Source organism: Felis catus, chromosome A2, assembly GCF_018350175.1.
Source record: "Felis catus isolate Fca126 chromosome A2, F.catus_Fca126_mat1.0, whole genome shotgun sequence".
Lineage (NCBI taxonomy): Eukaryota > Metazoa > Chordata > Mammalia > Carnivora > Felidae > Felis > Felis catus.
In genome coordinates, this window is record NC_058369.1 from 125357938 (window position 1) to 125370958 (window position 13021).

Sequence of the window (13021 nt, forward strand, 5' to 3'; positions counted from 1 at the left end):
AAGAGTTTTTCATATTGTCCAAGGACCTATAGTGTAGTTTTTTTCTGAATACTGGTCTTTTGTTCTGCTGCTGCTGTTGCTGAAAACATGTGAATCTTGAGTAACATTTATGTTAACTTCATGCCTAAGAGTCTGCAAAGTGGATGATTTTACTCCCCTCCCCTTAGATAAAAGCACTGTTAATTAATTCTATAGTAGTGCTTGAAATGTTGCCTGTTTCTTGTAGGGGTTATTGCGTGAGTTGTCTGCTAGGAACATCAGAGGTGTGGAAAGCCCACATCCCCCAGGACAGTGCCTGGTGCAACCGAAGACCTAAGCAGTAAGGAGGGAAGGTCCATACTCTTATTGATCCTATCCTTTGAACATCAGTGAGAAATAGATTCTTTGATTGTAGTTTGTGGTGCCATCCTTTGCAACAAGTTGCCTCCTGGAACAAAGGAGGAATCCGACTTTGGTGAATTTCACCTTCAAAGCATCCAAGGGCCATACTGAGGAAATGATCCTCATTAACCTAATCCTGTTCCCTCTTTTGTGACAAGATTGGTCAGAAATCAGGCATCTGGAAAACGACAGTTCTCTGCTTCTGGCATCAGAAGGCAGGCGTGTCAGGGTATTTCACACGCTGCCTGAAGGTGCATTAAGTGGTGGCAGTAATTCCCAGGTCTCCAACTTTTTTTATACCAAAAAGGAAAATACTTAAAAAAAAAAAAACATTCTAGTAGGTTTTTTTTAGTCCTCTGGGTGTTCTTGAAATGATTTAGTTTTTACCCCACAAAATAGAATTACTGTAACATCCACCTCTCTACCGGAGCTTTGCTTCTTTGCAAACACTCAAAATAAAACTTTCAACAGGGAGCAATCTGGGAAGGCAGCCTCCTGCTCCTCAAAAACCAAGAGACAAAATAACAAAGCAGAGCCTGAACAAGTCACTTAGGCTGGCTCCACGGGTCCAGCCCCTCAGAACCACCTCCTAATGCACGCACACACCCTGCCCAGCTGCCCAGTTCCAAGACAGAAAATAGAAAAACTGAAATTGGAGTTTGTTGTCATTTACCTTTGACTGAATAATCCCCTTTAAGAAATCAGCTTGCAGACCCAGAGATTCTGTCTTGGGGAAGCAGGCTCTGTGCACCCGGGAGACAGACACAGCTCCTTCTCAGTGACACTGCTTCTGAAGCCTCTCTGATATTTATAAAACATGACAGTAAACAGAATGAAGAGAGAATGGCCATTGCAAAAGGGATAATAATCAGCAATAAGGCAATACTCAGTCTCCACTGAAATCTCATTGGCCATTTTTTGAATATAGCTCCTAAGGGGATATTTTGAATATTCAGACAAACCACCCCCACCCCTCACCCCCTGCTGGTTCTCTACTAGTGTTTATACTCTGTCCTAGCAACACCATCTCTGGGCACTAAGGAGAATCGTATCACTTTTTTCTTTTAAATCTCCTTCCTTTTCATGTTTGCCCTCAAACACCTGGACCAGTGTACAAGGAAAAGAGGATAAAAGAGAAGAATTATTTGTCTGGGAGCTTAGAACGTTTCACTTTTGACCCATGCAATCATTGACTAAAACACAGTGATTTGTAGTTACAAGGCAGGTGCTGGTGTTTGTGGGAACCTAGCTTAAATGTTTCAGGGTAACCTTTCCCCAGGGTCCTCTCTGAACAGGGCAGTTCTGTTACATTGGCGATACAGGAACAATGGTGATGCAAACCCTTATTCATTGGTCCTTTGATGTCACCCACTTCTCAAGAAGAAAGCCAGAACCGCTCCTCTTTACTGTCTCTCAAACGTGTACTTTTAATCCCCGTTCTCTACCGAAAGTAGTAAATAATATACAAATAAAACAAATGGTATCAGCAGTAAAAGTAGTAGAACCAACAATAACAGGAATCGCCTTGCATTTCATTTGCTGTGGGCTTTCTTGGTGCCAGGAATCTTTCTAAAGGACTTCTGTGAAGTATCTCCTTTAATTCTCACACACTATGGTGTCTCTTTTCCACCTGGACTTGCCTTCCACCTTCATCTGTGTTTATATAAATTCTACCCACTCTTAAGTCTCCTCTTGAATTGCTTCCTCCTCGAAGCCCCCCTTGACCCATCTCTCCTCTGAGTTCCAGTCGTGCCAAGGAGTGTAACTGTCTTCTTGCCACTTAATCTGTCTTCAGCTGCTACTTCAGTACGTGTCTAGGAGATATCTAATGGTCATTAAGCTCCTTGAGGGAAAGGAATGCTTGATTTCTGTTTCCTATTCCCCAGAAACCAGCACCATGCTAGACGTACTCAATAAATGTTTACTACACAAATGAAGTGTGGTATTCTGTTTCTGTCAACTGCCCACATTTTGTCAGATTGGCTAATAGAAAGCTTGCTTGCTCCGTAACAGAGTTGGGGGAGTGGGTATCTTATCAACCATGACTGCACATGGCAGCCTCTGCCTTGCCTCGTCTCTACGCTCTGTACTGGCCAAAGTCCTTCTCTGCAGGAACATTCGAATCATCCTTGTCTCATTTCTAAGCCAACATGACCAAGGTAAGTTATGGATGCCAGTGGATGGGGTATGGAATTCGTTGTGGTGCCATAGACTAGAACCTAGTACTGATTTAGGCCCGAGCAACCGTACTTACCGAGTTGCAGCCTTACTAGTCTCAGCAGTCCTGTTTAGTCCACACACCTGGGCTTCTGACTTAGTTTCCTGCTTAGCCTTCAGGTTCTCCTCTGAACTCCAAAGCTCTCTTGGCAGGAGAAAAGACATCCCTGTGTAGATATGGTTAGCTTTTCCTTCCACAGGCTTAGACCTTTTCCCTTCTTCCCATTTCCACCCCCAAAGTCTTACCGCCACTCCCCACTGCTCTAGCCTACTCTGCTGTGTAACCATGTCCTTGGATATAGGCAAGAAGGTTAGAGGTGAGTTCGCCACCCCTTCCTCTATCATTGGCTTCATGTTACCAATCCTATGTGGTCTGGGTTCAAGGTTCCCAGCTCAAGCCCGTTTCTTTCATAGTTTCCAATTTCAGGGTCCCATCCGCTTCACCTCTTCAGCTCCCAGTGACAGCATTAAACTCTACCAGAAATTCCCTAGGAGGATGGGACCTGGCTAATCAGAAAGTGAGTGGAGGAGGTGAATATAAACCTGTCCAAGTGGAAGACAAAGATGAAACTCTTCATTTTGCCCTTGAAGGTGCTAGCAATGCTTCCAGTATCTCTTAATGATGAGAAAATTAACTCAAAGTAACTGGGAGAGAAACCGGTCTGAATGAGTAAATTGGCAAAATTATGAAATAATGCAGATGAACTCATTTTTATTACTCTCAGGTGAGGGAAAAAACATCAACCAAGATTGCTAAATGTTACCTAATGACGATCTTTTATTGAATCTCCTTCAGTGAGTAGTTAACAAATGATATGCCATTAGTCTAACTATTGTTTATATGTAAATGGTTGCAGCTAAGTGCTTGAGGGTGATTGGACACGTTTTTTTCCCCCCCTTTGTTAGTGCAACCTCTTGTCTACTGACTTATTGTTAATATTCTTGCTACACCTTTCCTCTTTGAATATAACAATAGCAAATTCTGGTTCAACTCCTGTCCTTATCTCACACGAGGTTTTAGCAAGAGCTCAATTGAAAAAGTTTACGAAGACTTGCTTCTTTTCACTGTATTTTGGTTGACAACTCATTTCTAAGAACTTGACCTACCTGGGGCGCCTGGGTGGCTCAGTTGGTTGAGCGGCCGACTTCGGCTCAGGTCATGACTTTGCGGTCCGTGAGTTCGAGCCTCGCGTCGGGCTCTGTGCTGACAGCTTGGAGCCTGGAGCCTGTTTCAGGTTCTGTCTCCCTCTCTCTGACCCTCCCCTGTTCATTCTCTGTCTCAAAAATAAATAAACGTTAAAAAAAAATTAAAAAAAGAAAAGAACTTGACCTACCTACTAAGTACCAGCATTTTCACCTCAAATGACAGTGACTGTCATTTCGGCTCCTTTTTGCCCTCTGGCCTGAACCCTCCTCTTGTCCTGTCCCACCTGTTGGGGACTTGTCTCCTTCCGTCTTGGATGCCAGGACAGTTGTCACTGATGCCCTTCCTGGAATCCAGGAGCCCTCGGTCCCTGACCTTCCCGTGTGATCTACGGCAGATGACAACAAAGGCCTGGCCTTCACCTCATGCGTTTGTGTTTGCCCTCCTGTATGGTTTCACTCGGTGCGTTCATTTTCAGTACATTCGTGCAGTTGAACATGTGGCTGTTGGTGAGGGAACGACTACTAGTTTTGCTCACTTAAGTAACTGTTAAAGGTCTGCTATTTCCTGCCTGTTTCTGCTGTGCACACCCAGCGCTACACTCCCCACCCCCTACTGGGTAAGCTCTGCCTCCTCCGATTTTACTCTGGGTCCTTGAGAAAGACACAGCTGCTGCTGGCGGGCTCCTCGGGGACGGGGACGCCCTGCAATTCCCAAGCTCTGGACTCTAGCTTGTGAGAAAGGAACACCTGCTCAACTAAATTTCCCTTCGCACTGCTCACGCATCCGATGCAGGAGACGTGATCTTCGTCAGTGCCAAGCGAACTCAGAATTGCGGTTTCTCCGCCCCCCAAGGGCTTTCCCATTTTCTGACTCAGGGAAGGTGTCTCGGCTCTCGGGGTGCTGTCTCTGTGATGTGTTCACATGTGTGTGATGGGGGTAAGGGTGGGGGTCCGCCCTGAGGAGGGATCCGGGCAAGTCGGCCTCAGTGGAGACGAAAGTCGTTTCTGGCCTTCAGAAGTGGACATCCTTGGTCCAGACCCTCGTCTGGATCCCCATCGGGCCGTCGGGGCTACACCGCGTTCTGAGGCAGGGTACCTCTGTCACACTTCCTTTAGGCACACGGGTGTTCATAGCTCCCTCTTTCCCTCTCTCAATCCTGGCTCAGTTTTTGTGTCCTCCCCTCCCAGCTCCGGGCGGTGGGAAACACAGTGATGTCGTCTCTGGTGCCGCCTCTACCCACGCGACGATCATATCTGTACCACTCCTACCTCATGATAGCTGGAAAAGCCCCCAGAGCCTGGTTCCTATACAGTAAGTGGACTTCAGCGCCCTTTTAATCCTGTGCTCCCAAACTCAGAGGGTGTTATCTCTTCCTTGTTTTGTGCCGGTCTTTGGAGGGGGCAATGTAATACCCTCTCATCAGTGTCTACACTTCCTCACATTCTATACCACTGTTGTCCTCTCTTACCGGCCTTCTCCGTCAGCCTTTCTTTATGGAGGGGAGGCTGACTGCACTGTGTTCCTCTGAATTCATTATTCCAAGCTCTCAGCTCTGAACGCTCAAAAGACACATTCTCTTGCAAGGGGAAAAGCTATTTCTTTTCAAGGTATTTGAGATAACATCCATGAGGCATTTTTTTTGAAAGCCTGACTTTGACTTGTTTCTCTCTGCCTACATTGGTAAAGATAATACCCTGAGGCCAGATGGGGTACAGCTCTCTGGCAGCCTGGGCTGGGGAAGGATCCAGCAAAGGGGTAGGAAGGGGCACATCCATTTATGCTTCAAAATGTCACCCTGTCATCCTGTTGATACAGTGGGTAAGAGTGTTTGGAGCTATGTACTCAAGTGGTCAAGAAATGTAACTTAATTCCTCTATCATTGAATCTAGCTTTTCTCTACATCTCAGTTGACCTGATTTCAGAAGTAGCTTAGTCATCCCCAGGTAAACTCAGGCTCTTGAATCTTCCCCATCGTTTTATTGAGGCGTAGCCTTTAAAGCCAGACCGCTGGGGTCAGGTACAAGTGCCAGCACTATCTAGCTGCGTGACTTTGAGCAGCTCGCTTCTACCTGTGCCATGGTTTCCATGTCAGATAGATGACACGAACAGTTAAATGTCCTCCAGAGGGCTGCTGTGACAAGTTAAGTGACGGAATGCTTGTGAAGCCTTTCAGAAGAGTGAGTGGCCTAAAGGGTTCAATAAATATTAGCTATTCTATACCCAGGAACTAGTTGCTTCACTCTTTTCCAAAGCTACTTTCTGAGAGATGAGGGGCCACCATTATCTCTATGGAAGAAGCTTTTGAATATTTTAAAAGATATCACTGCAGTTGAAGCCCTTTAGGACAGTTTTAATATGCATTAAGTCCTCAAACAGTGGTGGTGAATTGAGCTGTTTCTTTTCTCTCAATTAGACCATGAAAAATGGAGAGTCAGATATTTAAAGAAGATTCCATTTCTTACTTTATCATCTTGATATAACGTCTACTTTTTATCTAGGCAAGCTTAGTGGCCCAGTACAAGAAGGGCTATTTTCAGAGATGGGAAATTATGCCCCATCCAGCAGAAGAAAGGACAGGCTTCTACTGTGGCAAAAAGATCTTCTGGGCCAAAACCACCCAAAGTCAGGATGAAATCATTAAGGAGTAATCCTCAGGGTTCTTGTCTTTTCTTTCTTTCTTTTTTTTTTTAATCCTAACTTTAGCAATATTGGTGGCTGCCTAAAAATGATGGATCTTTTACACCCGTCAGCACTTTATAGTCCACAACATAATTTCACATGATTTTTTTTTGACTTACCATCAGCTCTAGGAGAGTTTAAAATAGCATTCTTGTTTTTTAACCAAAGGTGGGCACAAAATCTGAGAAAAGGTAAAAGTGTGAACTTCCTAAGAAATTAGAAAGAAAAAAAGAAAGAAGAAAAAAGAAACAAGATTCTGCTGCTGATTTTAGTCAGGATAGGTTAGGTTCTACAATAGTAAAAACTAAATCCTGAATATCTGTGGTTTATCAGAAGTTGCTTTAGCTCTCACATCCCAGTTGCAAGCAGGTCAATTTGTAACTCTGCCTTCTAGAACAAAATGTTTCCAAGGAAGAACGCAAACCTTTCCTCATCTGCTCTGCCCTGGAATGGCACATGACTTTGACTCAATTCCATTGGCAAGAATTAATTAGGTGACGGGCATGGGAAATGTAGCTTTATTGAACACCCCCCAGTGTGGGGAGCATAGTGTACTGCTTAAAGTTTGGTTTGATCTTCACCTTCTACAAGACAAAACCCAGATTCTTTGACCTGACCTGAATATGTTCATAACTCATACATCATATGATGTAAGATACGCACATGAACACACACACGTACACAAACACACACACACACACACACACACACCACTAGACGTCAGTCATGGAAGGACAACTCTAGATCCTACTTCCCCAGCATAGTGTCTGACACATATTAGAAAAATGGTCAAGAAATACTTTGGCGAATGAAAGAGCGCATCAAAAAACAGTTGGTGCCATGGGGTGCCTGGGTGACTCAACTGGTTAAGTGTCTCCTTGGTTTCAGTTCGGGTCATGATCTCACGGTTTGTGGGACTGAGCCCTGTGTTGGCTCCAGCGTGGAGCCTGCTTGGGATTCTCTCTCCCTCTCTCTCTCTCTGCCCCTCCTTTGCATGCACTTGCTCTCTCACTCTCTCTCTCTCTCTCAAGATAAATAAACTTTAAAAAAAAGAATGGTTTGTGTCACAAGTTTATTTGTAATGTCTCAGTAAATTAATGTGAGCATATAAGAGTGGATAGAGTCTTAATCTTTATCCCACACACCATTGCACTTGAATTTTAAAGGTACTGCAATTTGGGGGAGTTCCTGAGAGCAGCACAAGACCGTCTGACAGGGAAGTGGGTGTAGGCAAATCTTTAGACCCGAAGCAGACAATGTGCGAGATCTAACTACTTCTTTTCATGCTGCTAGCTCAGATTCCACACCTCAGGTCTGCAAACCATCCATCTCTGAGCCCCAAGACATCAGGCAGGTATTGGGAAAGGCGGATGTTAACACTCACATCCCTGCTCTCCACTGATGTGTTCTGACACCTGATTATAGAAGTCCAGCCATACAGGTCTTCCGCAAAGTACAGAGGCAAAGGCCACCATCTGTGGACAATAGGACCTGCTGCAGTGGGGTGAATGGACTCAGCTCTGTCTACTAGAATCTCAGTCAAGCAGTCACACAAGATTGCTGTCTGCTGCCTCTAGTCACTGCCAGAAGAAACTGTCTGCCCTGTGAACAGTGAGACTACAGCTGCTTTCTTAGGAGAGGACCGTATAGTAGGTACCAGGGAACCAAAAAAGGACGTATCACTGTCGTGAAGGGCTGGTAAACTAATGCTTTAATTCAACAAATATTACTAAAATGACTTCAGCTTTTTAAGATCTTAATCCCTATAGATAAACATAAATATGTCTCAATTTAATTTAAATTTTAAAATAAAATACTATATCTGACAATAAGTCAAAAGCGTACATATAATAATGTAGAATACAATCTTTTCAACTATATTCTTTCCCTCCCCATATATCATGTATCCCTTTGCCCTACCAAATTGAGAATCGGATTGGTTTGATGGAGTATTACCTTAGGCACTGGGTGGGGGGTGGGGGGGTGGAGGTGGGTACAGAGATGAAAGAAACAGGTATCTTGCCTTTGGAAAGATACCAGACATTTAGTCAATAATTATAAAGGAAGAGGTTGAAGTCAAAAAAAGGGAAGAAAAGATGGGGAGGGCAGGCAGGGAGTTGTATAAACAGATTGAAAAGAAGCATTTCTGCATAGAAAATCAAATAGATCTTGTAGAAGACAAGTAGAAGGGAAGCTTCAGGTTTAGATGAAAGAGTTAGGTAAAAAAGACCCAAGAGGACCATTAGACTAAACTATATGTGTATATATATATATACATATATATATATATATATATATACACACATATATGTATATATACATGCATATACATATATATATATATATATATATATATAGTATAGACAAGAAGATCTTTAAAGTTTTATTAGCAAAACTGTTAACAGTGAAAACTAATCAGAGAGAGGTTAGTCAGGCTGCAGAGTGCTGGACAGATTGTAGGGAGGGGCCCTTGGGGACCGAGAATCAGTTATGATGCCCTAACGAGAGGTGTCAGTGCTCAAGCAAGGATTGTCTTATCTGATAGTGGGGACAAAGAAGCAAGAGGCCATCGTGTCGGGTCACAGGCAGTGTTCAGGGAATTGGAGAGTGCAGGTTGTGGCAGAGAAGGAAGATGATATGGGGGTTAAAATTCGTAAGTTGATCCCAAAATGTATATGAAAAGGCAAAGGAAATTGAATAGCCATAATAATTCTGAAAAAGTATAAAGTAAGGGGACTCATGCTAGCTGGTTTATAGACTTATTGTCAAGTTCCAGTGAGATACGGAGGGGATGCTAAACATCCAGAAATGGAAAAGAAATAGGCCCACACGTACATGGTCAGTTAACTTTTGACCAAGGGAAAAAGCAGTTCAATGGAGACAGCAAAAATAGTGCAGGAACGAGTGGATCGCTATGTGTAAAAAGTGGACCCGTACTCAAAGCTTACACCTTCTAAGATGTAACCCCAAATGGATCATTTACCTAAGTTTAAAACCTAAAATAAAACACCTAGAAGAAAAGACTGGAGAAAATCTTTGTGACTGTGGATTAGGCAGAAGTTTCTTACACACAACACTGAAGACACAAACCATAAAAGAAAAAAATTTGATAAATATGACTCTATTAAAATTAAGAACTTCTATAACTTGAAAGATGCTATAAAGAGAATTAAATGCCTGGGGTCCCTTGGTGCCTCAGTTGGTTGAGGGTCCGACTCTTGATTTCAGCTCACGTCATGATCTCACAGTTCGTGAGTTCAAGTTCCACATCGGGCTCTGCCCTGACAATGCAAAGCCTGCTTGGGATTCTGTCTCTCCCTCTCTCTCTGCACCCCATCCCACTCATGCTCTCTTGCTCTCTCTCAAAACAAATAAACAAACATTTTTAAAAAGGAATACTAATTACATATTAGGAGAAAATATCTATAAATAACATATATATCTAATAGGTACTTTTTATCCAGAACATATAAAAAAATTCTTAGAGCTCAATAAGAAGAAAAAAAAAATCTCAGTTTAAAAAAGTGACAAAAGTTATGGGGCGCCTGGGTGGCGCAGTCGTTAAGCGTCCGACTTCAGCCAGGTCACGATCTCGCGCTCCCGTTCATGCTCTGTCTCTCTCTGTCCCAAAAATAAATAAAAACGTTGAAAAAAAATTAAAAAAAAAATAAAAAAGTGACAAAAGTTTTGAATAGACATGTCACCAAAGAACATACACAGATGGTAAATAAGTACATGAAAAGATGTTAAGCATCCTTAGTCATTAGGGAAATACAAAATAAAACCATAGTGAAATACCATCACGTACTTATTAGAAGGGCGAAAATAAAAATATACTGACTGTATCAAGCACTGTTAAGGATGGGAAGCCATTAGAACCATCATACATTGCTGATGGCAAGATGGTAAGGACATTTTGGAAAACTTTTTGCCATTTTCTTACATACAATAAATGTATGTTTAACTTCATAAGAAAACATACAATAAATGTATGTTTAACCCCCAAATCCTACTCCTGGGCATTAACCCAAGGGAAATGAAACACATGTCTACCTAAGAGACTGTATGTCAATAATTACCCTGCCTTCATTTAAAGATGCCAGAAAGTTGGGGCGCCTGGGTGGCTCAGTCGGTTAAGTATCCGACTTTGGCTCAGGTCACGATCTCAGAATCCTGCAGCTGGAGAATGGATAAACAAACTATAATGCACCCATTCAGTGGACTATTACTTTGCAATAACAAGGAATAAACTTACAGATCTACAAAACAATACGATGGGGGGCGCCTGGGTGGCGCAGTCGGTTAAGCGTCCCACTTCAGCCAGGTCACGATCTCATGGTCCGTGAGTTCGAGCCCCGCGTCGGGCTCTGGGCTGATGGCTCTGGAGCCTGGAGCCTGTTTCCGATTCTGTGTCTCCCTCTCTCTCTGCCCCTCCCCCGTTCATGCTCTGTCTCTCTCTGTCCCAAAAATAAATAAAACGTTGAAAAAAAAACAAAAACAAAAACAAACAAAAAAAACAATACGATGGATTTCAAGTGCATTATGCTAAATGAAAGGAAATCAGACTCAAAATGCTACATACTGTCATGATTTAATTTACATGTTACTGTTAAAAAAAAAAATGAAACTCTAAGGACAGAAAACAAATCGGTGGTTGCCATGGGCGGGGAGTGGGCAAAAGCCGGACTACAATGAGCACAGGGGAATCTTTTTGAATGCTGGAACTATTTCGCACCCTGATTGTAAGGATGGTTACATCTGTCAAAACTCACTGAACTGTACACTCATAGGTTGAATTTTCTTCTGTATAAATTATACCTTAGTAAAAATTTATCATCTAGAGATTTACATCGTGAGTTTAATTTTCAACCCAATGTGTTTCATTTAATAATCATAAATCCCCAAGTGACAGCATAAGGGAAGTATAGCTGAAGCCCCAGGAAGACCCAAAACAGGATCTAAATTCAGAAGATTAGTACAGAGTTCAAGATAGATGAGTCTCCAAAAGCAGCAAATATGCATCAAAATGGACAGAAAGATGAAGGTCCCACTTGACACGGGTCTTTGCTCACATGTCATATCCTCAAGAGTTTTCTTCAACTTCTATGACATTATATCACAATCCGTGTGTGAAACTATGCTCCGTGAGGACCAAAACTTCACTTTGTTTGATCCTGTGTCTCCAGTGTCAGCAACCATGCTGGCCCTGATGAGACCCTCGGAGAGTCTTAAAGGGTGAATGGACTCTATTGTGGACTTAAGATAGGTATAAATATCGACAAAGAACTCAAGGCACAGCTCTACGAATGCTTTTCTAGGGTCTTCTTTATTCTACTTTACAAGTAGACATCAACCATTAGCCGCTTAGCATGAATCTTAAGTCTGTAATAGCTAGTGCTGGTGAGAAATAATGATGAGGCTTCCTAATTTTGGAGAACATCAACAGATTTGTGAAAGGCTTTGGATGAAACTGGAGAAGGCAAAGGTGTGCTCGGGAACAGACGTTGAACGGGCAGTGCTGTTTGGTTGACCCCATAGCTAATCTCAAATCCCTTCTCATGTTCCCAGCCAAGTACTCACTGTCCTAGTGTCCCTTGCAGTCAAAAGTAGTTCAGTTTGAGGGGCGCCTGGGTGGCGCAGTCGGTTAAGCGTCCGACTTCAGCCAGGTCAGGATCTCATTCAGCCAGGTCACGATCTCACGGTCGGTGAGTTCGAGCCCCGCGTCAGGCTCTGGGCTGATGGCTCGGAGCCTGGAGCCTGTTTCCGATTCTGTGTCTCCCTCTCTCTCTGCCCCTCCCCCGTTCATGCTCTGTCTCTCTCTGTCCCAAAAATAAATAAACGTTGAAAAAAAAATTTTTTTTAAAAGTAGTTCAGTTTGAGAAACTTAATTTAAAAAACCTGTGAGATTTCTGAGAAAAAGTTTCTCCTTTTCTGATAAAAGGAGAAAGATACGGCTGGCATTTTGTTGTTTCCCTTCTGTCTGCCTTGAATTCTGACACAATGCATGAACTGTGGCAGCCACTCTGTGACCGCAAGAGAAAAGCCAACGCAAGTTCGAAGAGTCAAAGACAGCCGCCACCTAACTTCAGATTTCTTATTGTATGAAAAAAATATTTGTTTAAGTCACCGTTAAATGGACTTTCTTTATTTTCGAGCTGAACAGTTTCCCAATACATACAAAAACCAAGTGCAAAACTACATGTTTGGAAGACAGGGCCTTGAAAAAGGGCCACAGAGAATCAAATAGACATTTCATTTCTTTTGTTCCACATTTGGTTGGTACAGCGGCTGGCTATGCTCAGTTTTTCTCATCCTGCTATTATCCAGATTACGAAGGCATTGAATAGAGTTTTATAAACACGATTCAGACTGGATCGTATGTATCTGAGTAACTACGAAAAAGTATCTCCCCTTTCTGAAAGAAAAAAGCTTAAATTTTTCAGACTGATTCTCCACATATCGGATAATGACATTGTTATTCACTTGTGCAATTTTATGAAAAAATACTGAAAGCACTTTTTAAATATTATCTTAAAAAACTACCCAAAACATTAAGTCGTTTTTCATGACAGTTCAGCAAGAGGGAGTTTCTATTCT

The 13021-nt window shown here is 42.7% G+C and overlaps 1 protein-coding gene and 1 long non-coding RNA gene across 2 annotated transcripts in view; one reads left to right on the plus strand and one right to left on the minus strand.

Moving 5' to 3' along the window:
- Positions 1 to 3589, minus strand: part of LOC123383948 — a 59547-nt gene extending 55958 nt beyond the window's left edge. Inside the window, exon 1 of the long non-coding RNA XR_006594390.1 lies at positions 1055 to 3589. This is a non-coding gene — a long non-coding RNA (uncharacterized LOC123383948). The remainder of the gene's footprint in view (positions 1 to 1054) is intronic.
- The window catches only part of NPSR1 (neuropeptide S receptor 1), a 152885-nt gene that overhangs the window by 578 nt on the left and 139286 nt on the right, over positions 1 to 13021 (plus strand). The gene's annotated exons all lie outside the window — the stretch shown is intronic.